This window comes from Cavia porcellus, unplaced genomic scaffold (assembly GCF_034190915.1).
Source record: "Cavia porcellus strain 051 isolate PalLab524CR breed Dunkin Hartley unplaced genomic scaffold, mCavPor4.1 scaffold_7, whole genome shotgun sequence".
Classification (NCBI taxonomy): domain Eukaryota; kingdom Metazoa; phylum Chordata; class Mammalia; order Rodentia; family Caviidae; genus Cavia; species Cavia porcellus.
Window position 1 is genome coordinate 78,145,696 of NW_026947490.1, and position 24,055 is coordinate 78,169,750.

A 24,055-nucleotide genomic window follows, 5' to 3' on the forward strand; every position below is an offset into this window, starting at 1 on the left:
TTGTCATGCAAGATATGATTTCTGCCTGCAATCTAAGGCTGGTATCTGTACAATAATACTGGGTATATGATGGTCCTCATCTCCACCACATAGACCATGTGCTCCAGAACTCTGAAATAGAAGAGATTCTGTCTACAGTAAGGAAACATTCTAGAGCTGAATAGTAAATACGAGGCCAGTGATGGGCTAAACAACCCGAGCAGAAGCTGCACCAGGGAGACAAGTAAGGCAATCAATGGCCAGGAAACAGTCCAAAAGACGTCGGCTTCAGAGTTCAGCCTTGAGGGAGAGTCAGGCTCGAAAATGAGAGTAGCTGAGAACCAGCTTATCAAGCTTAAAGTTTGGACTTAGTTTTATAGGCAGGAGAGGCTATCAGAGATTTTGAGTAGAAGCTTGGCAATTTGGCTGTGCTTTAAGAAAACAGAGGTGAGAGAATTCTGCAGGATAAAGCAGAGGAAGGAGGGGCAATGGAGGAAGAAAGGTCAGCTGGGAAATGATTGCAACACTGGAGGTGTGGTACGATAAGAGATGGGAGCAGCGTGAATAAAAGAGAGAAAACAGGTAACGTGGGAGGGTTATTTTTTATTCCTCACAGGACTGAGTTTGCCTTGATTAATGAACCAATAAAACCAGCCATGCCTTTGGAAGCTCTCCAAAAGCATAGAAGCTTATTCTGCAGAAGTTGTGGCCGAGATTTGCTTGCGTAGTTTGCGAGACAGACTCTGTGAGTGTCTTGCACGACATTTGTCAAAGGACAGTGGCTGTCATAATTTGAGGTCCAATTTGTCCTCTTCCCTCCCTCCCTCTGCAAGCGCGGGGAGCCTGTGGCCCTGAGCTGTCCCCCTCTCAGCATTGCTCCTCTGACAGTGGGCACTCCGCACCACAGAGCGCTGAAATAAATGAGGTGACACAAAAGCCATGTTCCCATTACACCAATTTTCTTTGGCCAGAGACAGGTCAGCATGGCTTTAGGTGGCAGTTACTTAACAGTAAAGCAATTTGACCAGGGAAAACTTGTAATGAACAGACTAATGGGGGATAATTAAGACTGAGCACATGTGGAGGACAGGGATTTGTCACCAACAAGGGACAGCCCTTAATTGCTACAGTCAGCATGGACAATTTAGGATATTTAGGACAATGACATTGGATTATTGTTATAAATTACATGGATTATTTTCTATCTTCTTGTCTCAATCACAGGGGAAAAAAAGTTGGCTTAGTCTTTATGATTTATGTTTTACTTGGTTGTACATACGCTTATGTGTTTATTTGCGAATTAGCAGTTCAGATTTATGGATCTATTTGATGAGAGGGACAAAGAAAGGGAAGAAAGATAAAGAGTCTGCTTTAATATTCCGAGTTCATATGATTAAATCATTTTCTCTTAAATGACTTAAAATCTGGCTTTTTAGACACTTGCCATAGAAGACTTTCTCTTGGGGTTCTAGTTTATCCTTTATTTTTGGTTGTTCAGAGTTGCCCAAGACTGCTGCACGGTAATGTGCTACCATGTACTGTCCTCTAACAACGGGAGAATTACAGGGAGCTAACGTGGGGGAAGAGAAGAGGAGGAAAGGAAATGTTTATACCTCCTCATTTTGACAGGACTCCTTCAGAAACCTGATACTAAATATCTTTCTGCATCTGGAGGAGGGAAGAAAGAGACCATACAGGCATTCTGTATATAATGTGGAAATAAAACCCTCTATTGTCCACCAAGACAATAGAACTAGTCCATAATAATATAGTACAAGTAGAGCATAAATGACATAAGCCAGCAATGCAATCTTTGTTCTCGTGTAATCTTCCGTATCAACCATCTCCACTCCCAGAGCAGGAGAACGGCCTTTCTCCCATTTCCCATAACTTGTTACCACTTCTCTCCCCTTGCTCTATAGAAGCTGTGTAACGAGGCATCCCTGTGGGATGAGTAATCCTGTTTATAACACGGAAACTATCCTAAATCTTGGTCAAAATCTCACACCGAGCCCAAACTGTTTGCATACACAAATGTCTGCTTAGAGTTTGCAGAAAATGTTCACTTTGGTGGGAGGAGACGTGGGAATACTAAAAGCTAGAAGATGTCTATAGCAGGAACACCACTTAGAAAGATAACACTTCAGCCTCTGTGGAGAAAGAAAGCATGTTTACGTGGGAACAAAGATAAGGAAATAATGCATTACTCAAGCAAAGAAGATACAGAAGATTATTGGGAGGAGGCCAGAAGTCTTGGTGAAACCACAAAGCAGAAGGGGTTCACCACTGCTGGGCACCCGGGTGAGGCTGGAGAGCGTTTAATTTGCTGGAAGAGCTGAACTCAGGTTGCATTCAGGGGTCAAAAATAATTAATTCACAAAGTACGTCATGTCTTTCTGTAACCATAAAATCAAGCTGTATTTCCAATTCGATGTCAAAAATATTTTATGAATGAAAGAAATTAACTCAGACAGATAAAGATCACTAAGGTTTGCAAGATACAAAAGCACAAGTCCGTGTGTTTCTTAAAACTGAAGGGCTTTCAAGGAGAAAGCTGATACTTAAATCATTTATCTTCTTTGCTTGAGAACAGAGAAAGAAAAGGCTTATATTTAGGCCCAACACATCTTTAATTTCAGGATCTCAGTGTCTGTCACATGGTGATCCTCTGTACCATCAGTAGAATAAATGTTCAACTAAAATTAGTGCGGGGTGTATTAGTTTTCCCATCTTTGAGGCACGATACCTAACTCCCATAATTTATCTGAGAGTCTGGGAGCTCTCGTCCATGTCAACAGGGCAGCAATGTGGAAATGGAAAGGTGTTGGTGGAGGTCAGTCCATGGTGGCCAGAAGCAGAGGAGAGGACAGTGCCAGACAAGAACCCACCCAGGACCACGTGGTATCCAAGTCAAACCTTCTCAGCCTGCCCAGACACACCGAGAAGGAGGTTTCCCTAACCTGCCAAGTTTTTCTTAAATCCAATGGAGTTTTCACAGCAAGATTTATGATTGCAAAACAATGAACGAAATAAAAGATCTCTAGTTTAGTTGCTTCGGTATCCCTTGACCCTAACAATGCTTGGAATGCAGTGGGTGGTGACCCATAATGGTAACTGAGAATTATAAAACTTGTCTACTTTGATCTGAACCACACAGTCTGACAAGCTTACCATGTGTTATGGTTCTCTATAATACTTCACAAGTGCAAATATTGTCTTTTTAACTAGACTGTAAATGTCTTGAGAGAAAAGGTTGAGTCTCCCTTTACTTCCTGCTTTCCCACTGTGCTTCTGCACCTAGAATACAGATTGGGAGACACACAAGAGATACATAAATACTTGAGGAAGAATATTAAGGAGCAAACAAGACAGTAAAGTGACAGGAAAAGTTAAGAAATTATGGAATCATAGAGTAGGGCTTTTTTGGTTTTGTTTTGCTTTGGTTTTTGTTTTCATGTAGAGATTTTATGGAAGGTCTCTTTGATGAAGGGACATTTGTTAAGACCCTGAGTATATGAGAGTGCGTGCTTGGCAGGTATCTACAAACAAGAGCTTTAGGCAGAAGACACAGTGAGTACAAAATCCCCAGAGCAGGCACATGACAGTGTGTTACGTGGTCGCTGTGCCTCGGAGTCAGTCGACAGGGTGTGAAAAAAAAAAAAGAGATAAAATCAAGGGGTTATTAAGCAATACTGAGTCGGAATTTTTTTTTCTTTTTGGTCCTGGGGATTGAACTCATGGAACTGTGATTGCCAGGTAGGCCCTAAGCCACTGGGCTATATTCCCAGCCTGCGATTTGAGTTTGAATTTTATCCCAGACAAGGTGGATGATGTGTCTAAAGTCAGAAATGAAACTGCGAAAAAGACATCACATTTTGAAAGAGACCTTTAGCAAAGTGAAAGTAAGCTTACAGTTCCCTAAGAAAATTTATGTCGAATGTGTAAAATAATGTTCATGTTTTTAAGGAATGTAGTAATTGGGAAAGTGTAACACAGAGCAATAATAAATCTTATGTCCCAGAGATACTTAGAAAAGACCATATTTATTTCATGTAAAGTAGCACCTAGAGGAAAAAGATCAATGTGCTTTTTTCCTTCAGTCACTTAAACTAATCTACAGTCAATTTAATTGACCATGTAATCATGCTGATTTAGTAATTAAGATTACTAGGAAATCTGGACTGTATCCAGCCCTTGCAGAGTATTGTTTGCTCTGAGTGGCCACTTCTGGGGGAATATTCGTTCACTGTCTCTAATTCTACTGTATGAAACACATCAAGAAGGTCAGCAAATCATCTCTTAGTCATTCTAGAAAAAAGTCTTCTGAGTGAACCCGTGTCATACGGGCTGACCAAGATACAAAGGAGATTGCAACGGTGCGTGATTTGCCCTTCTGTCACAGTGGTCTCTAACGAACGTCAGCCTGAACCAATCACGAGTTATATCCTATACCTCAGGCAGATTCATACTAATTCACTCTTCGCGCAGCATCCAATAGGAATATTCTGCAGAAAACAATGTGACAACATTTTTCTGATTCTTCTTTGATTCTCCTTTTTTTTTTTATCATATTGTCCTGCAGTTTTCCAAAGTGCTGATTTGTTGACGACATAGTAAACTTAAGTTTTAGACAATGACCTGAAGTATTGCTATGAGGAGGTTTTATAGTGCTTGCATAACATGTGCATGGCCCTTGGTTTGATCCTTAGTATCATAAAAATACCACTATTACTAATAATATCAATAATAATGATAGAAATAATAGCAACAAAGAAGCACCATGTTGTATACCTGTTACTGGCAGAGTTTAGCTGCCTGGGATTGTGAATTTCACTTTTGACCACACTATTTCCAAAAAGACTCCACTAGGTTTGCTAGTGAGTAACATTTTCTGTCCCCTCTCAAGCTTGCTAGTAGTGGGACCAATCCACATTGATTCCTTTGACATTTTGGTGACCTGTAGTGACAATTAGTTGCCAAACTATCTTGCTGTACCCTTAGTGTGGCTTTGGAGATCATATATACGGGTTGCAAAAAAAAAAAAAAAAAAAGATGCCTGGCCTTGGCCAAGAACGGTGTCAGGGATGTCACAAGCAGCTGAGACTCAGGGTGGGGCGTCAAGGACAGTTTGAAGGAGGATGGAAGTTGTGGCTCCAAAGTCCCCTCAACCCTGTATGTCTCAGATTATTGAGACTTCTATACAGACCTTTTTCCTTCCCCGTGAACCACTCTTGGGATGTTTCTTTTATTGCTAGCAAAGCCCAGTACCTGCGGAAGGAAGGGAGTGATGTTGTTTGTTAGTTTTGGTTTCTGTTTGTTTTAAATAATGAGTATGGTTCTCTATTTGCTTTGAGAGACTGGATTGAGGAGTCAGTTGATTATTGTTCTTGCCAACCAAGGCATGAAAAAGGCAAGACGTCTTAGAGTTCACGGTAGAAATCTTTCCACAGCCCCCATGCAGGAGAGCCACAGGGTCTGCACCCCCCACCCCACTCCCTTCTCTTCTCAGACTTCTCTGATAACACAATTTCTTAGTTTATGTCTCTTAAGATCAAGGTCATTAACACACATTCCTGGCAATTGCAAATCAAAGTTCCAGGTTTTGAAAAATAGAACTGAGTCCTGGAAAAGGAAGATAAAGAAAGTCTCTAGTCTAGCTCCAGAACTTTTTGGCAGGTCTATAATCTGTTGAGACAAAGCACAGAAGAAAATTTCCTGTTGCTGTGAAGAGACCCGGGTACTTGCAAAATTGTGAGCTGCTTATTTCTGCTTCTCACAGTCTATCCCATCCATGAACTCTTCCTTCCTCCACTTCCACACCAGCCCGTCCACAGACCTGACATTCCACACTCAGGGCACAATCCTCCAGCCCGCAACGCCATTCATAGTGTTCATACATCTTATCAGTGGTGTCTGAGAAGCCCTGGTGAGCTCAGGCAGAAGACTGGGGCCAAGACTTAATTAATATCTGTCATTTTAACACCAAGAATTAAAAAAAAAAAAAACATAATTGCACAGCACCAGTGATAACTGGGCCTCATGTTGATAACAAGCATTATGGAGCAGAGAGATATAGTGGTTTGCAGAAGAGAACTAGCCTAAGCGGAGGGCTGAGGGCAGTGTGGATCTCTGGCCGAAACACCTTGGACATAAGATGATCCAAACTCACAGTCTGAAGTAAGGGCACTGGGTGAGTATGGAGGTCTTGGATGCAGAAAGTGATCCATTTCTTTCTGGCCAGTCAAAGAACTGGTCTCTCAGCAGCCTCTGGGCTACCACCTAGCTTTTCAACTTTAGGTGAACTGAAGGGGCCTTGGCCCAACAGTATGTGACATCCTTTAAGTTCCTCACGGGGAGGAGAAGGACAAGTTCCTCTGAAAAACACATTTCTGGTTCACAGAAGTTGGGTAGCATCGCGTGACCCTGGGAGTTACCCAATTTCATCTGCATAATCGTGCTATGAGGTAGTATTATTATTATTAGTTCTGTTTTGCAGAATGCTTAAATAACTTACCCAATATCATATAACCAATAAATGGCAGGACCACTATGCAAACCAAGAGCTCTTTTTGTGCCATACCCATGTTCTTTTGAACTCTTGGTTCAGACTTCTTTGGGGGAAATGGCAGAATAATTCAGTGACCCAGAGATTCCAAGCTTAGAGGTGCAAAGCAAATAATATTTGCACAGCATGCCCCCTTTGGATGCTGGTCAGTCCTGCTTGTGGAGATGGAGAGTGCAGAGTAATTTCTTCCTTGCTCCTGTGCCCAGGAATCCTTAGGGTGGCCACCTTCTGCTGGCATCAGGAAGAGGAAGGGGTTGGTCACTGCTGTCTCATGATACACGCAGAGTGAATGCGGAGATTAGACTGGCTGGGGGGAGCTTCTCAGATTCAGCCCCTTCCTCACACACAAATGGCAGAAGGACAGACAAACCTACAAGTCCTCACTGATGGCACAGGGGTGATGGCCCAACCTGAGACTGGTACTCTGCCTGTCGAGCTGAATAACACAGCCCACTTTTGTGTCAACAGTGAAAGCTGCAGAATGGGGAAAACACCACCCTTCCCTAAGCAGAAGAAACCTGAGCGTTTCCTTCTCTACACTAATCACCGAGAAAACAGGCTGTTTTGTGCCAGCATCTGTGTGAGAGCTGTGCCCCGCACCAGCCTCCTTTCTGCCGGTTCCCAGCAGCATCAGGGCTTGCTTAGCCTTGGAGAGGCTCAGGCTGTCTTAGAACCTGTGCCCCATGCCACCACGCCTTGGTCTAAGGGTACTGACGGACTCATTTGGTGGCAGGAAGTACAAGGTACCTTAGCAACTGCAGGGACCCTTCTGGCCAACTTTGTGGCATTTGTCTAGATTCTGGAACCTCAAAGCCCCCCAAACATCTGGTTCATGTACTGGGAAAGTTCATTGCTTGAGGATTACTCAGTCAAACTCTTGGTTTGCTGTAACTTTCTTATTTACATGATTCCAGCCAGATCATGAAGCATTTTGCATACATATACAGTGTGAGGTCAGTTCTGTCCTTGGCCACCTCGGCCCCTCTCCCCGACTTCCCCATGTAGCTTCTCTTGAAACATAGCCACACTTTCTTCTAAAACCTCTCATAAAACCAGGAAGATTAAAGAATGGGGGAAACAACAATTTCTTATACTGTTTCATATGCAAGCTATAAACAGAGCCTGTTCTCTGGAGATTGTCCTTACAGTGTTCCTGTGAGATCAGGGTAGTTATCTTGCTTCAGATTTTACAAGAAGAAAAACAGAGATCATTCCTTTTCTTTCTTGCTGCCAAAAAAAAGTCTCCTGAAATTCAGCGGATTGAAAATGAAGTCACAGGAGCAGAGGGTGTCTGCTGTTAGGCTCTATGCATTGTGATTTGCTTGATTGCATTTTGCCTCGGCCCCTTCCCTGAATCTCATAGACACAAACTCATTACCCCATCAGGATTTGGCTGGGGAGGCCGAAGGGACAATGGGAACCAAGAAGAATCCGGCTGAGCTGCCATGGTTAACAACCTCTCATGTGCAATAAAACCAGACAGCGTTTTTGATGAACCACATTCTCATTGCATTCGGAGAAGCTTGGAAAGCTTCCATGGCTGCTGATTTAAAATGAGCAAACATCCCAGAGGGAAGAGAGGTAGAGACAAATCTTCTAGGCTCACTCTCAATGTTTGCAGGGTTCAGGAGTAGAGTACAAATGGAGGCCTCCACACCATATGCCGAATTACTTAAAAATTGTGACGCAAGCTTGGAAACTCTTAAAATATGTCCCATCCTCTATTCATAATAAATGCATTTCCATTAATAATTTAGAAGATGTGTTCATATTTAAAGTTCTTTGACCTCTTGGAGTTGCATTCTTAAACTTGTTAGCCAGGAAAATCTGGCCTTAGCCTGCACTCAGGTAGGCGGATAGACCCATAAAAGCAGCTTTAGAAGGTGCTAGAAGCTGTCTCTGGCTGATTAGAAAAGGAATTCCAGAGACCCGAGATTTTAAAACACAGTTAAGGGTGTGTGTATGCGTGAAGGGGAGGTCCTTTTGGACACACATACCTTTTCTCATTCCCTAAAGCAAGGCATGCTTGAAAGCAGGTTAAGTGGAGCCTTGTAATATGTAGGCAGGGGTTTTCCTTGCCTGCCTTTTTGATAAAGCATGTATGGTCAGTATAAGGTATGTATATTTTATATTTCCTATAAAATGTAAATATTTTATAGGAAAATATTTCACATGCAATTTGAACGTTTGCCACAGCATCTGCACACAGAGGTGCACAAGGCAGGGGACTCTGATTCTTGACTAAATAAGACTGGCTAATCTGCTGTGGAGGTTCTGGTTTAGGGGAGATTCCCCAGAGTCCCACACACATAGATGCTGACACAGTCGATTCAGAGAGGGGATGTTGTAGTCAGAATTGTGTGAGAACAGTTAGAACCAGGACATGGAATTTTTAATATTATTTATGGTGGTGACCCAGAGTTAACACAAAAAAGTGGAGGAAATCTAGCCACAACCCTAAAGACCCGAAATATTCAGCCAAGGGCCTGGATCCCACAGCAATGTCCTGCGTGAGTCCAGATGAAAACCTAGAGCCCGTGACAATGCCTCCCATGAGTCCAACTGGAGGTCTAGAGCCCACAAGAAGGACTCATGCCAGTCTCTTTTACGGATCCGTGCTGGGAAGGCCCAAAGATCAGTGGTGGAAGCCAGAAAGTCTATGTCAGCGGGGTGAAACAGTTGTGCTGGTAGGTTGCGGGTTTTACACTGGAGCCGAGAAGTCACACTGAAACCAAAGACCCAGGGGTGTCCTGAAAAGCACCACAGCCATCCTCAGCGACACAGAGGTCCTGAACTCCTCTGATGATAAGAGCAGTTGAGTACATGCCAGAAAGTCAACATGATGGGCTTCTGCTGGAGATTAAACAGCACACTTCTTCCCCTCCAGAGCCAGGAAGCGATGCTCGATGTAAGGACCAGAGCTCCCCCAAAGCAAATCACAGCCACTCTCACCAACAAGGTCCCGAGTTCCTCTGATGACAACGGTCAAACTCACACTGGGGAAGCTAGTCTTGAGGAGCTCCTCCAGGAGAACCAAGGGCTCAAAACAGCAACACTTAGAGAAATCCACAACACATCACTTCTTCTCTACATCTCTATTTACGCTGGCAACTTTCCTCAGGTGGGCCATCAATCCCCAGTGCCATGCTGATTTAATCCAGCTGGTGTTAAATTGACCACCAGTTTTTAATCCATAACAGTGGACTGGGCTGAAGTACTCTTGAAACGCTTGAGAGATGATTCCATGTGCAGCCAGCATCGAGAAAAGGTATGTGTGTCCAAAAGGACCTCCCCTTCATGCATACACACACCCTTAACTGTGTTTTAAAAGAGAGCCACTGGGTCCAGTGTGATGAGTTTGATTTTAACCTTTTGTCCCAATCTGTAGCAACTCAAAGCCATGGTGACCCAGGACATTTTGTCTCCGCACTATCGCTCTTAGATTAGAGTTAATGATCAGATCTCTGCTTAGGATAATATGTGCCTACACAGGTTGGAACAATGCTACTAGACTCCTCTGACTTCCAGTGTAACAGAGAAAATTTATTTATTGTTTATTTACAATGGCTTTGACTTTTATGTAACTCACATATTTGACATTTTTCTTATTAACGTCCAGATTTATTTGCATTCTTACAATTGTTTAAACACAACATTCTTATAGCTCAGATCTGTTCATTGAAATCATTTTATCCTCTACCTGCAATGCATCCTTTAGAAATTCCATCAGGTAAGGTCTGCTGGTTTTTCTGTAATTCATCCCATGCCTTTTTGTATTAATGCATATTAGGGTGTAGAAATGGCTGGGTTCTACCATGACACTTGTGTGCACGCATACATTGTACACAGGGCACATCCACCTTTCCTTCTCTTATTCCTCTCCCTGACCCCTTCCAAGGCCCTAAATTTGTTTTCTACCTCCAGGTAAAACTGTTTTCTAGTTTTCACACTGTGAAAAAAATCATATAATATTTGTCTTTCTGCCACTAACCTATTTCATTCAACATAATGTCCCCCAGTTCCATCTTTTTTCCTGTAAATGACAAGATTTCATTCTTATTTGTGGCCATAATACTCCACTGTGTCCATAGACTGCATGCCCTTCATTCATTCATCTGTCCACAGACACCTATGCTGATTCCAGGTCTTGTCTATTATGAATAATTAGACCAGTCTCTCAACAAGCTGCCTCTTAACTATGTCCCGTGCAGGGTGAAATTAAAAATATTTCACACTCAATTGCCATTGCAGTAATCAACCCAGAACAACTCCAACTGCTTAGAACAATTGCCTGATGGAGTAATATAGTCACCCTTATGAGAAATCTGGTAGGATAGATTTCACGGTGTTTGTGTATCAGGTGACTGGCAAGAATCTTGGACTTCAGTCTAGGTCTTTGAACTCTAAATACTCTGTTCTGTTAACTCTACAAAGCAGATTTTTATAGCCTTTTTGGCTGAGGGAAACATTTCTGGAGTCTGCAACATTGGCCTACGCTCAGAACCTTGCAGGACATACATTACTGCACCTCCTTCAAGGGAGAATCAACTTTCTATTCAAATGGTATCTACTTCTGGAATCACCAATGCCTCTTCAATTCTGAGGTTTAACACAACCTCTAAGATACACTTAGAAAGGCTTATGCTTAACAGTCATTCACAGTCGATTCCTGGTGCGCAAAACTGTGTTCCGTGCAGGTAGAATGCCTTGAAGTCACAAGATCATGAGATATACCAAGCCCTTTCCCTGGCCACACCACCCACTTCCGTTTCCATCCGAGAGACAGAACTCTCCTGCTTAGAACATGATTGCTTTCTCCCCTCCTGGGAAATATTGTATTCAAAGGCCAGGTCAGAGCTGACTTTGACCTGACAGAATAATTTACCAATCCTCTCTCCCGAGCAGAACAGACTCAGATTCTGGAGAATGGAATTGTGTACAATGAAAAGAGTTCTCTTTAGGTTGAAGAACACAGAATCAAGCACAAAAATGAGAAAATAAACCACATACAAAAAAGTTGCTGGAGCCCTGGAGATTTCAAGCCACCTCTTTCTGAGATCCTTTTAAAGGATTTCCAGACATGCTTGCATATAGTTCCTGCTCACAGCCTGGCACTCCCGTTGGGCCTTGGGAAATACACCAAGCCAGCAGATCTCAACATGCTCCAGGCCTCAGAAGATTGCTTCTGCTCCTCAGTAAATACACACAGGCGTTGTTGATTTACTGCCTCACATTCCTCCTCATTTCGGAAGGAGCAAGCAGAGAACCTGCCCTCTGCACTCCTGAAATGCAGCAGGAGAGATTTTGCCCGCACGAAGCTGTGTACTGTTCTTTACCTGCACTTGTGACCCGATGAAACTGCACTTGACTTTTAAAAATTTGTTGTAACACTTTTCTGCATCCTTCTAGACCAATGATTCTCTACAATTTTGTCCCCTCGGGTCACTTGGCAATGTCTAGAAATTGTGATTTACACAGCTTGTGTGGTGGTGAGGTATCTAACTAGTGTTTAGCGGATGGACAGAAGGGATGCTGTTAAACATCCCACAACACACAAGAGCACCTCTCAAAACAAAGAGTTACATGGCCCCGAATATCAAGAGAGTCAAAGTTGAGAAACCACACTCTCGTCTGATCCGCATACCTTTCTTCTGGCTTGCAAAGCCACACACAGATTGGAGTTGCACTTAGAAGCCAGCTGCGTATCATCAGCAACACAACTGCTGGACTCCTTGGATAGAGAGACCTGCAAGACCCTTTTGTAGTTTAGATAAAGTGGTGGTCTGTGAATCTAACTTTGCCAGGCACATACTACAGGCCGAAAAGTGATCGCGGAAAGCAGAGAACTCCTCTCATATGTGAACCACACACTTAAGTTTACGAAGGATTGTTTGAAAATACTTCACATGGATAAATATTGTCTCTTCAGGATTGTAAGCTTCTTAGGAAAAAGATCTTATCTTTCTTACCCTTGCTCTTTATTTGCCTACACTAGTTTTGCGATGCTAAACGTATAATAGCTGCTCAGTAATTATCTGTGGATAGGTCATCTGCTGATTTCTTCCAAATCTCTATTAATAGATGAAAGTAGGGTGGACTTAATAGGATGGAATTTCTTACGGAAATGTGCTTAAAATTGATCTTTGAAGGAAAGCAAGACATTTGATTGGAAAGGTGGGCTTAGAAAATTAGACATGTAAAATAATACTTTCAAATTTATTTAGAAAAATTTGAGTTTATGATGAATACAATTAGCAAAGTTTAAGTACAAGACAAGATTGCACTTAGGTTGGTTGAACAAACTAGTATTTGATAAATTGCAAATCCAGTGTTGCTTTGTCAAAGTAATTAAAGTGGTGCCTGATTGTCACTGGGTCACTCTCCCAACTGTGTCTGTGCATAGAACAGAAAACTTGGGCAAGATGAGATTGCTGTGAATCAGAACCACAGAGATGCCCTGCGACCTGAAAACTGTCCGGATGCTGTGCGCCAAGGGACAGGTGTTGTTTGTGTGTGTGTGTGTGTGTGTGTGTGTGTGTGTGTGAGCATCACTTCCAGGCTCATCCACTAAGGAGGGCCCTTACATTTTCCAATCCATGTTGCCATTCATTGCCTTTTACATGGTGATTGGGTAGATGCTAAAATGCCATCCCGTGGGAATAAACTCCCAGCATGCAGTATTTTCTACATAGTAATTTAGCAGGTGAAAATCATAAGAACACAGAGGCTGTAGAAAACTTGAGAGAATTTGAAAGATTGCATGAACAGTTAAACATCTGTTTTAAGCCTAGTAGACAATGCAACAATAAGCAGGCCAGAGACAAGTGTAGTTTTTCATAAATTCCTTGTGTAATCCCATGGAAGCCAGATCCCATAGTTGCCCCTGATATTGCGGAGGCTTGTAGGAGGGCACAGAAGCCAGGGGTGCTACAGGGAACAAGAGAAGCCCATGGGGTTCAAGGCTTCCATTATTTTAAGTTAACTTACTGCCTTCTCACTTTTCCCATTGATTTTTCTGTGGGTAGGTGTCAATTTTACTTCGCACTTTATTCCCTAGACTGTATGTTATGTCATTATGGGATGTTACTTCTATCTCCCAATAGCAAAAATCTCTCTCATTTTTTGTCTTCTAGTGCGTAAAGCACAATGTAAGTCACATGGAAGAAACCAAGTAAATGTGTCTTGATCAACAGATTACTATTTTTTAAAGTGCTGATCTCAATAAAATTGGGCCCTCAGTGTGTCTCTCCACAACTGGCCCATTCCCACCCACTCTTCACTTTGCAGAAGTGCGAGATAAAATTTTTACTTACTGTTTATGTTTGCAAGGAGCGATTGCAGTTTAGTCTACGTGACTGCAGTGTGCAGAGTATAATGTACTTTTTGAGTTTTTTCTTGTGTTAAGAAATCTCTAGTTGGTAGGACTCTCAGAATATTTTTAGGCCATGTGCTGGGAATTGCCAGGGTTTATTTTTGTACGGAAAAGCTCATATAGGATCAATTTGACTGCTTATATAAAGAGTGGGTGCAGGAGCTAGTTTGATGGTACCAGTGAAGATAAAAAAAGCTACACAATTACCTCTTTGTCATGAATTGTAGTCCTATGTGATCCTTTTTATGAAATAAAAAGTTTTTGTCACTTTTGGACCAAAGCAAAAGTTCTGAAGAAATCTAAAAACTATTTTTAAAAAAATGTGAGAATTGATCATTAATTAACCTCTAATTAAGCAAAAGTTGTTGACATAATACGGTAAGAAGCATGCGTGTCTATCCTCTGACTCACAGAACAATTAAAAGAGTTCTGGTGAATAAGGTCAGTTAGAGACAGGGACTGCAGTTGCCGTAGCCTGAGAAGCCTCAGTAAAAAGACAGAAAGTAAGAAAATTCTAACTCTTTAAAAATCAACCTTTTTTATTTATCTTTTATTTTTGTCCGAGGGGATGAGAGGGTGCAAGTTGAAAACGTCTTTGTTTCCTGGCTCACAATTTTATTTCTGTTCTCACACCCCACCCTAAGGCTTTAGCAACAGGCTTTTGGTTGTGGGGGAGGCTGGGGTGAAGGGAGAAGGGTTGTGTATGGCTTTTCATATGTTAATAAGTTGATTCCATGACAACCATTGAAGAAAGAATGGCTGCAAACAAAGCTGCAGCGGGATTGAGGACCTGGGCTCTTTCTGGGGGGAGGGAAGAGTAACAGCCAGGCAGCCTCTTCTGAAGGGTATCTGATGGCCACTCCTCAAAGGGAGTGCAGAGGCAGTGGATAATTAATGCAGAGTTTTATGAGCCCAAATTTCACCCTCAACATGTTTCCCTTTAAAGCGTAGTGAATAAGAATCTGAAACCAAAAGGATGCGTCCAATCTCGGCTCCCGTTAGGGACCTGGAAAGGAGTCTATCAGTTCCAAGAATCGTGCACTTCAGTTTTGAGTAAAAAGGTCAAGGGCTTTTATCTGGCAGTATAGGAAGGCGATTAGCCCTGGTTGACTAGAGAGACCGCAGAGGGAAAGGCTTGTCTCTCTAGGCAGCCTCTGAACCCGGAGCACTGTGCTCTTTCCAAGGCCAAGACATCAGAGGACGCAAGCAAGAACAGGCCCTGGGGCCCTATGGCATTCCTTGGCTTCCTTCACCAGTGGAGAGAAATCCCGGCTGGCTGCTTACCCTTCCAGAAACACAAGACATCCTCCAGCTAGCTTCCCGAATGTCTAGTGCAGCTAAGTTTTTACTTGAACTAACGTGGTCATACATATGAATTAGCTGTTGTATCCTGCAACACAATGCATTCCTTCTCGCTGGTGCTAAAACACAGGAGAGCCCTGCATTCAGTAATAACGCTGCCTTCACTAATTTTCTGTCCAGCCTTGTTTTTTTCTCCCATGTGTATTACCCAGTCTTTGATTAAATTATATTAAATTCCTCTTTTCTTGGTCCTCTTTAAGTAGTTGCCAGAAACTCGCCATGAGTAACTTGTGACACAGTGTTTTCTCTGTTTGGATGGACACAAGTGTTTTCATCACAAAGAAATGCTTATGGAATCACATATTTCAGAGGACACTGACGTGAAAATACAACCTCATTCAATCAGGTTACAATGATGAATAGCAATACCACGCTGATTACTAAATAATTTGTGGTTTGCTTTTAAAGTATGGGCTTTGCTTGTCACTTCGGTAAGTTGTAAAATGCATTTCACGTTTCTTTTCTCATAAACTTTATGAACTTATATGAATCTCACTTCCATGCTATTTCTGAGTACAGCAGATTTGATAAAAGGATGTGTTATTATAGCAACACGGAGCCAGAGTTTGACAACCACCGATATTGTTATCAAAGTTGTATCAGAAATATGCTGGTTTTCTTAAAATTATACTGCTTTCAAATGCATGTTTTAATCAATATTTGAAGCATGAAATTTATTATCATCTAGTATTTTGGTAAAAACCACTGACTAAATTATTCATTCATTCAACAAACTATTAACAAGTCCTTCTATGAATGAGATCAAGGCTGAATGGGCTGAGTTTTTGATAGGTACAAAAATGATATTACTGACTTTTCTGAAAAATTCAATTTAGTTTAGCAAATAGATAATTATGTTAGCAATTATGTCTTTTGCCATTTTTGTATCTCATCTTCTCCCAGAAATTTAAGTTTTGTGTGGTTTAAATAGATACATATCTTTTACTAAAGATAAAAATAAAGAAAATAAGGATGATTAATTGAAATAAAATCAAAACGAAGAGAAAATATTGTAAACGTAGGATAGAGTGAGGTTTCAATGAAGAACATAAGGTCATGTATTGTGTTTTTTGTTGTTTTTTTTTTGAGATAAGGTCTCATGATGTAGTCCAGGCTGACCTTGAACTTGCTACATATTCAAGGGTGGCCTTGAATTCGTGTTGATCCTCCTGCTTCAGCCTCTCAAGTGCTGGGATTACAGGTGTGTACCACCATATCCAGCATGTATTGTTGCCAGAGATCAACAGCAGATTTCACCCTGATGTAGTCCAAAAAGTGTTAGCTACAAAATTCTTGGCAGAGAGTGGCTTTTGGTGAACTAATCTGAAGGATGCTGTAATCAAATCTTTTACTTGTATTGAGATGTAAAAGAAATTTTTCTCACAGATCTGTGAGTACTTTGCTCTTACATGCCCCTTCTAACACACACACACACACACACACACACACACACACACACACACACGGTCAACCTCTCCCCGCTTACAAACATTATGACTTCCACGAAGTGGCCTAGGGAAAAATACTTGACTCAAGAGTGGAAAAGTAACCACACAACATTTACAGAGAGGCTAGTGACCTATAAGGCCATTTGATTAAAAAAAAAAAAAAAAAAAAAACTTTGCTTGGAAAAGATGACTAAAGTGGAGTGGAAAGCAGAAACAATCTAATGTGTTCTTTTGGGGTGTTTTAAGGTAAGAAGAGGTACACAGGGGCAGGCAATTATTAGGAACCATGAATATGACCTGAAGTGTATACAAAGAAAAGTTAGGATGGAAAGGCCAATGGAAAGATGAGAGAAGAAACAGACACAAAGAGAAAGGGGACACAGAGACAGGGTGAGGTGATGCCTGGGTAGGAACAGCAGTCAGTAAGCTTTTGCTGCCACAGCGGGGTTTGACCGAGCTGCCCACTGAAGCAAGGTGGTTTTTGAGGGACATGGTGGGTCTGCCTGGAGCCCGACTGCTTTGCCAGTCTACTCTTCCAGCCAGATATAAGTTTCTGCTTATTTCTTCAACTAACCTGACAGAAGTACTGATTGAGGTCACTGTCAGAGCAACTCAAATGGCTGATGTCACAAGTGCAACTTCAGTTAACAGAAATCCTACAGGTCGGGAGACACTGTGTTACCGACATGCAGCCTGGCTTTATCTAAAATAAAGTTTAGAAGAGATATTTTGCTAGAAGAGTGCATGACTTTCACAAAATTATTTGTAAGTGCTATTGGCATGATATGAAAATAAAATTTTCCTAGAATTAAATACCAGAAATCTTTGCATCCTACACAGAATACGGAGTACAGATATCTCCTGCAGCTGATTAAGAATTAATCTGAGTACTTTGTTAACCAACAGACTAATGGGGAAGGAAATGTTAAAAATGGAGGTGTTTTTCCTCTGTGTATAAGTGAACTGATTAACAGTTTGTGGGCCAAGGCAACATTTCTTAGCAAAACAAAATAAAATTCTCTTTGAGTTCTAATCGCCTCAAAGACCTAGGTAAATGGGAGAAGCTGAAGCTCTGCACCACAAGGCAGAATTACAATGATATTTTTCTATAATACAGCAAAGTACAGTGGGCAGTGCTTCTCAGCCACGACATTCCCTCGTTTCCTCATGGAACATCTACTCCAGCATGGCAATGTTAGAAAGAAGCAAGAGAGTTTTAGAGCTAACCTGCTCGAAACAGTGGTTTCAGTTTTATTAATGATGTTTGTATCTGGGGTCTTTTACTTATCAGAGTGAGTCTTAGTCATAAGAATGAGATCAGAAGTGAAACATTGAACAGAATGGGAAGAGATTGGAAAAATTACAAAATATGCATATTCATATACATAACCCGAACCCTAACCCTAACCCTTGGGGAAGTCAAACTGTGGGACCAGGACAGGAGTTGGGTAATTGTGTAATTACATAAATTTCCCCTAAGTCATTCTGGTTTGCTTGTCTGATTAAGGGGTTAAGACCAATTCTCGGTGAGAGACCGACTTCTAGATGTAACTGTCAGGACCACTTTGGGGTCTTGTCACCATATTAGTTGTAATTCACTTTTGCTTAATTTAATTGCTCCGACAGCTGTGCATTTCAATGACTAGGATCTTTTAAAAAATATCTTCTGTGGTGTATGTTTTAAGAGCTCCCCAATGGATTCCCGAAACCTCAAGTCATAGCCAACTCCCTGTATGCCATGCTTTTTTCCTGTACGGTACTTACATATCTGTAATAAAGTTTTTAATAAATTAGTTGCTGTGATAGATTAATAACTAACTAAAAATAGAACTACTGTAGTAATACACCTATAAAAGTTTAATGAATGTGATTCTCTCTCAAAATATCTTATCTTATCCTCCCCTTTTTTATTCTTGGCATGATGTGTGAGGGTATAGGGCCTGAATGGTGAGATGAACTTAGGTGAATGATGTAGGCAATATGATGTAACGTTAATCTACAATTGAAATTTCTACTTGAGTATGAGCACTGTTGTACTGTGACAGTCCAATAACTGAGATGGCTACCGAGTAACTAACAGGAGGGTAGCATATAGTGTGGAGACACTAGACAAAAGGATGGTAAATGTCCTGGGCAGGTTGTAGAGGGTCGGCATGAGATTTCATCATGCTAGTTATGGCACACAGTTCGAAATTTACAGTGTTTAGTTCAGAAAATTTCCATTTACTACATTGCATTATATAGTAATTGACTATAGTAATTGAAATTATGGAAAACAAAACTGAATAATCACTGTACATTTCAAAGAGGGACCACTTACACTTACTTCAAGTTTAGAATTAGGTCTTCATTACTTTTCTAATTCAAAGTGTTCACTAGAAAACCAGGCATATTATATTACACGATGTTGTTTATTTGCATCTAATAAAATATAAATAAAAACAACAAATATCTGTTGGAAGAAATTGATTTTGTAAACATTCTTAAATTTAAAGTTCTTATCCTTAATTTGGTATTTCTGAGCCAAACAAACTAAGGTCTAAAAAATTAAGATTTGAAATTTACATGCAAGATACTAAGAAAAACTTAACAGCAAGAGTTTCCAAATGTTTTTAATATTACTAATTTAGGTAAAAAATTTCCCAGATTTTAGAGGGTGTTACACTAAAAATATTAAAACCACTAGAGTTATTGACTTTCAGTTCCCTGACTAGAAAAATTTTCTATTTTGCATATCTTTGTAATATAATACTGGAATTGATATTGAAAAAATGTTCTACTCCTTTAAGTACTAGAAATGTACTGCTGGGCAAATTTATAACTTTAAAAATCCCTTAACATTATTCCATTCACTTATAAAATTGTGTTATCTGCCATATGGACAGCTTTTAAAATGGAGAAAAAATAAATTATACAAGTATATTCCAATAGTTCCTATAAAAAACATTTAATAATTATTTTTCTCTGCCAAGCTTTGGAAACTTGAATAAAAAAGAGCATTGTAATTACAAGGATTCATTTAAGTCATCGTTTTAGCCACAGACTCCTTGGTTTCTGTTATTGTAGAATAATTTAGTCTTTGAAATTTTTTTCTTCATCCCAACAGGTTTCATATTTTGAATAAAATGTAAAGCTGTACATTTCCTATTCCAGTTACTTTTACTTTGGATTGTCTCTGGACAGAAAGTGAGTAGGGCATGTTAGACATTTGCCTAAGCAGCTCTAGCCAAACTAAACAGAGACTGTAGCTGTAAGGAGTATTATCACAAAAGTGTTCCATAGTTGAAATTATCTAGATAATTACCTCAATTCTTGTTTCACACTGTGTACAAATAATATAGCTAGAATTACAGTAATATTAGGGACGCATTCTAGCCAAATTTTAAAAAGTTTTATTAGTATATATTAATTTTACAAAATGTTGTTTCAATGTGGCATTCTCAGAGATGCTTGCACTATATTTTAATCATATCTATCCCCTTAATTGTCCCTCAAGTCATCCCTGAATCATGGGCTTAGTATCCCCTTCCTCTGGCCTGATAGAGTCTCCTTTATATGTTCATGTCGTCTTTCATTTTGAAGTTCTTGTATTAGGGAAAACGTGTGATACTTATCTTTCTGAATCTGGCTTATTTCACTAAGCATGATGATCTTCCAGTTAAATCTATTGTCCTGCAAATGACGTAATCTTGTTCTTTTACTATGAATGATAATACTCCATTGTGCATGCCTATCACCTTGTCTTTGTCCATTCATCTGTCCCTGGCACCTGGGTCTTGGCTACCATGAGGTGTACCTCGTGAACATGGTGTGTAAACATACAGTGTGATGGCTTTCCTTCAGGTGTATACAAAGGAGTGGTGTGTCCAGGTCAAATGGAAGTTGTACTTTTAGTTTCTTGAGGAAATGCTACTCTGATTGTCATAGTGATTGACCTAATTTGTATTTTGACCAGCAATGTAGAAGGGTTCCTTTCCCTTACATCCTCGTCAGCATTTATTGATTGACTGATTCTTGATGACAGCCATTCTGACTGGGGTGGGATGGAATCTCAGTGTGGTTTCGATTTGCATTTCTCTGATGACTGATGTTGAACACTGTCTCATGTTGATTGGCCACACAGACTTCCTTGGAGAAGGGTCCATTTCCTTTGCCCATTAGCTGGTCAGGTTATTTGTTTTTATGATGCTAAGTTTTAAAAAGTTCTTTATATGTTAGAGATATTAATCTTGTGTCAGAAGAGCAACTGGCAAAGATTTTCTCTAATGCTGTAGGCTTCTCTCGACTTTGCCCAGTTTCTTTTGCTATGCAGAAGTCTTTTAACTTGATTGTACCATTCGTTGATTATTGTCTAGATGAATTTTAATTTCAAATTATTTTTATGAGTTCCTTAGTTTAACAACTGCATGGGGTTATCTTATTGTCTTCTGCCATTTGTTGTGTCTGTTGGAGAATGAGGTGGTACAATTATCATAATCTAAACTTACTGCTTTAAGGTTGAGTTTCAAAACAAAAGATGACTAATACTTCAAAATATGTCCTGAGGCACCGAGTTATTTACATTTCTCAGAGGTGCTAGGGATGTGATACATGGTGAGAAGCCTTATTTTGAGATCTTGATGTTCCTTGCATAATCTCCCCTTGGTACTCTACACTGAAAAAAGCGAATTACGTATGTGTGTGTAAATTGTTTTTATTAACAACAATAGTTTAAGCTTCTAAGTGAATATGGAGAACACTATCAAATAGTTTGATATCTTATTTACATTTTTAAACCTTCCAAAATTTAGAAATGCTGTAGCTGTAGCACTAAAATGTTAAGTTAAACTTTGGTGTTTGTTTTAGTGGCAGTCCCTCAACCAAAAGGAAAACAAAAAGCCATTGTATATGCAGAGAAAATATTCAATTGATTTGTAAAAAGCTCATACCTTGATTCACAGAACTTTAGGTTCTCAACAGGTGACTCCTGGGACTTAGGAAAAGGCTAGGGTGACCTGCATTTGGGGGTTGGGTGAGCTTCTCGAGTGCTCACAGCAGGGCGTGTGTGACAGGACTGGACATGGGGATGCTGTGGTGTGAGAGGGCCCTGGTTACCAGGAACTGAGCTGGAAGGCCCCTGTCTCTCTCCCTGGTTCTTTCCTTCTCTCTCAGCTTCCTGGGAATCTTAATGTGAATGTCTCTTCTGCTATGTTGTTTCTTCTTTGGAGCAGACTGACCATGGACCTAAAAGTGAGCCAAAATAAATCTCTCCCTAAAGTTCTGGGTGTTGGATATTGTGTACCGGTGACAAGAAAGTGACTGAGGCAACTCTTGTTTTTCAGAACTGTCACCTGTGACATGTGACTGAGAGAGGGCTCTGGCATCAGATTGGAGCCATATTGCTCAGGTATAAGACTCAGCAATCCAGCATTGTAATTGTCTGACCTTCCAAACTTACCTGAAAACTATGCTTTTCAGCTTCTTCATCTGCAAAATGAATCAGGAGTGGCACAAGCCCCACTGACTAGTGGTGAGTTTCCTAAGTAGTTGTAAGTTTTGTACAAAGTGCTTAGTATGAATGGTGTCCATTCTGCAGCAAGTGCTACTACTAATGTGACAACTGACTCATTCAGACAGAATGACACCTTTTATAAGAATTACACAAAAATCTACTTGAAAAATTATCATTTCATTTTGATCCCTTGTCTTGGAAACATTTCTACAAATGCAGTTTAATATGTGTGGGAACCACCTAAAAGAGGAGAGAGACGGAAAGGGATCCCAGGGAAGGCCTTGGATATTTGTCAGCACGAGAGAACGGGTACTAACACTGCTCTCCATATTTCTACACTCCCAGTCTGCATTGGGAGAAGAAAAGGTTTTCTGCAAGACCAGTTTTGAAAATATTTAATGGCGCTAAGGGCTATGAATCTAGGCTGTGAGTATTAGTCATGAAAACGCCAATGGAAAAAAGAAATAAAAACTGAGCAACCAAGAAAGTCAAATTTGTAGACATGTGGCTATAATTTGATTATAGAAACACACACGTTTTTACACCTGCATGACAAAAAGCTACAGAGAAGCTGAAAACAAGGGCAAAATTAAAAGAGGAAAAGACAGTGGAGAAAAATAAAATAGAAAAAAGGAGAAAGGAGTAATTATTGATTCATCATTTTTTCAGAGAGGACTCTGCAGGGGGTGAAAATCAGAATGAAGAAAAACAGCAAGAAAATTCTGCATTTTCTGATTTGGAACACAGAAGTGAAAAGCTCCTTAAAGATTTCCAGAGAATGAGGGCTCAGAGAACTGAGTTCTGCCCCAGGTATTTTAAATTGATATTGGTAGCTGCACTGATGAGCACAGACTCACTGGGCATAGCCAATGAAAATGTAAGCATTCAAGCAAAGTTAAGTTTATTTTTCACTCAGGCCACAGTAGGTGTTCTTTAGGTTGAAAGGCAGAGTGATGACACTATTTATCCAGTCTTTCAGGATGAAGACTATGCTGGCATCTTCAATTTATGTCTTATATAGATGCTTCTTTTTTTCCTGTTCCAGCCAATGGAAGAGAAGAGCACATTGGCTTGTGCTGCAGGCCTGGAAATAGAACACATCAGTCATTTCTGGATGCTTGTCATTGGAGGGAACCCAATCATGTGACTCCAGCTAAAAGCAAAGGACCTTAGGAAATGTGATACAGCTGTATGCCCAAGAAGAGACTATCCTCTGAGACAAGGTTAGCAGTTTCTGCCACCATTGGTGACATTGAAAGCCAGCAGATTTCACATGTAATGCACCTACATTACAACATTTAACTAGAATAAAAAGATTTTGCTGTGTTCTACAATACAGTGATTTTTGGGGTCAGGCATTAGCTCCCCTTTGGAAGGAGCATGCTGCCTAGGTGTGATATCACCTCCATTTTCCTTTTTGTACTAACCCAGGTACCGCTTTACATAAACATGACCAATTCATGCTTGAAATTAAGCCAGTGATTTAAAAAGTCTATTTAACCTAAAGCTTAGAATTTGTTTTTATTTGCTGAATTCTGATCAAAATCTTTTCTTTAAATGTATGGCTAGGGTCATCACTCTTCTGTAAATCCAATATATAATGTTATACTTGCAAGTACTTGTTATTCTGCAGGATGACTCCTTCCTAATTGGATGATCTAGAACCCATTCTCAGCTGCCTTATTTACAACCTAACTCTTCTTAGTGATTTGCTTCTACATAATTGTTCCAACATGTTAACATTTTTATAGAACCAAAAGCTTCCTTTTATTTCCTGCCTACATTTCATTGGGTGAAATGATATTTTAAAAGCTCATGCAATTACCATAATAAATATG

The 24,055-nt window shown here is 40.4% G+C and overlaps 1 long non-coding RNA gene across 1 annotated transcript; it reads left to right on the forward strand.

Moving 5' to 3' along the window:
* The first annotated feature begins 352 nt into the window (after positions 1-352).
* On the forward strand, positions 353-24,055 carry LOC134476745 (uncharacterized). Its single transcript, XR_010048551.1, has 4 exons — positions 353-561; positions 22,048-22,235; positions 22,887-23,027; positions 23,263-24,055. It is a non-coding gene; the product is annotated as an uncharacterized LOC134476745 (long non-coding RNA).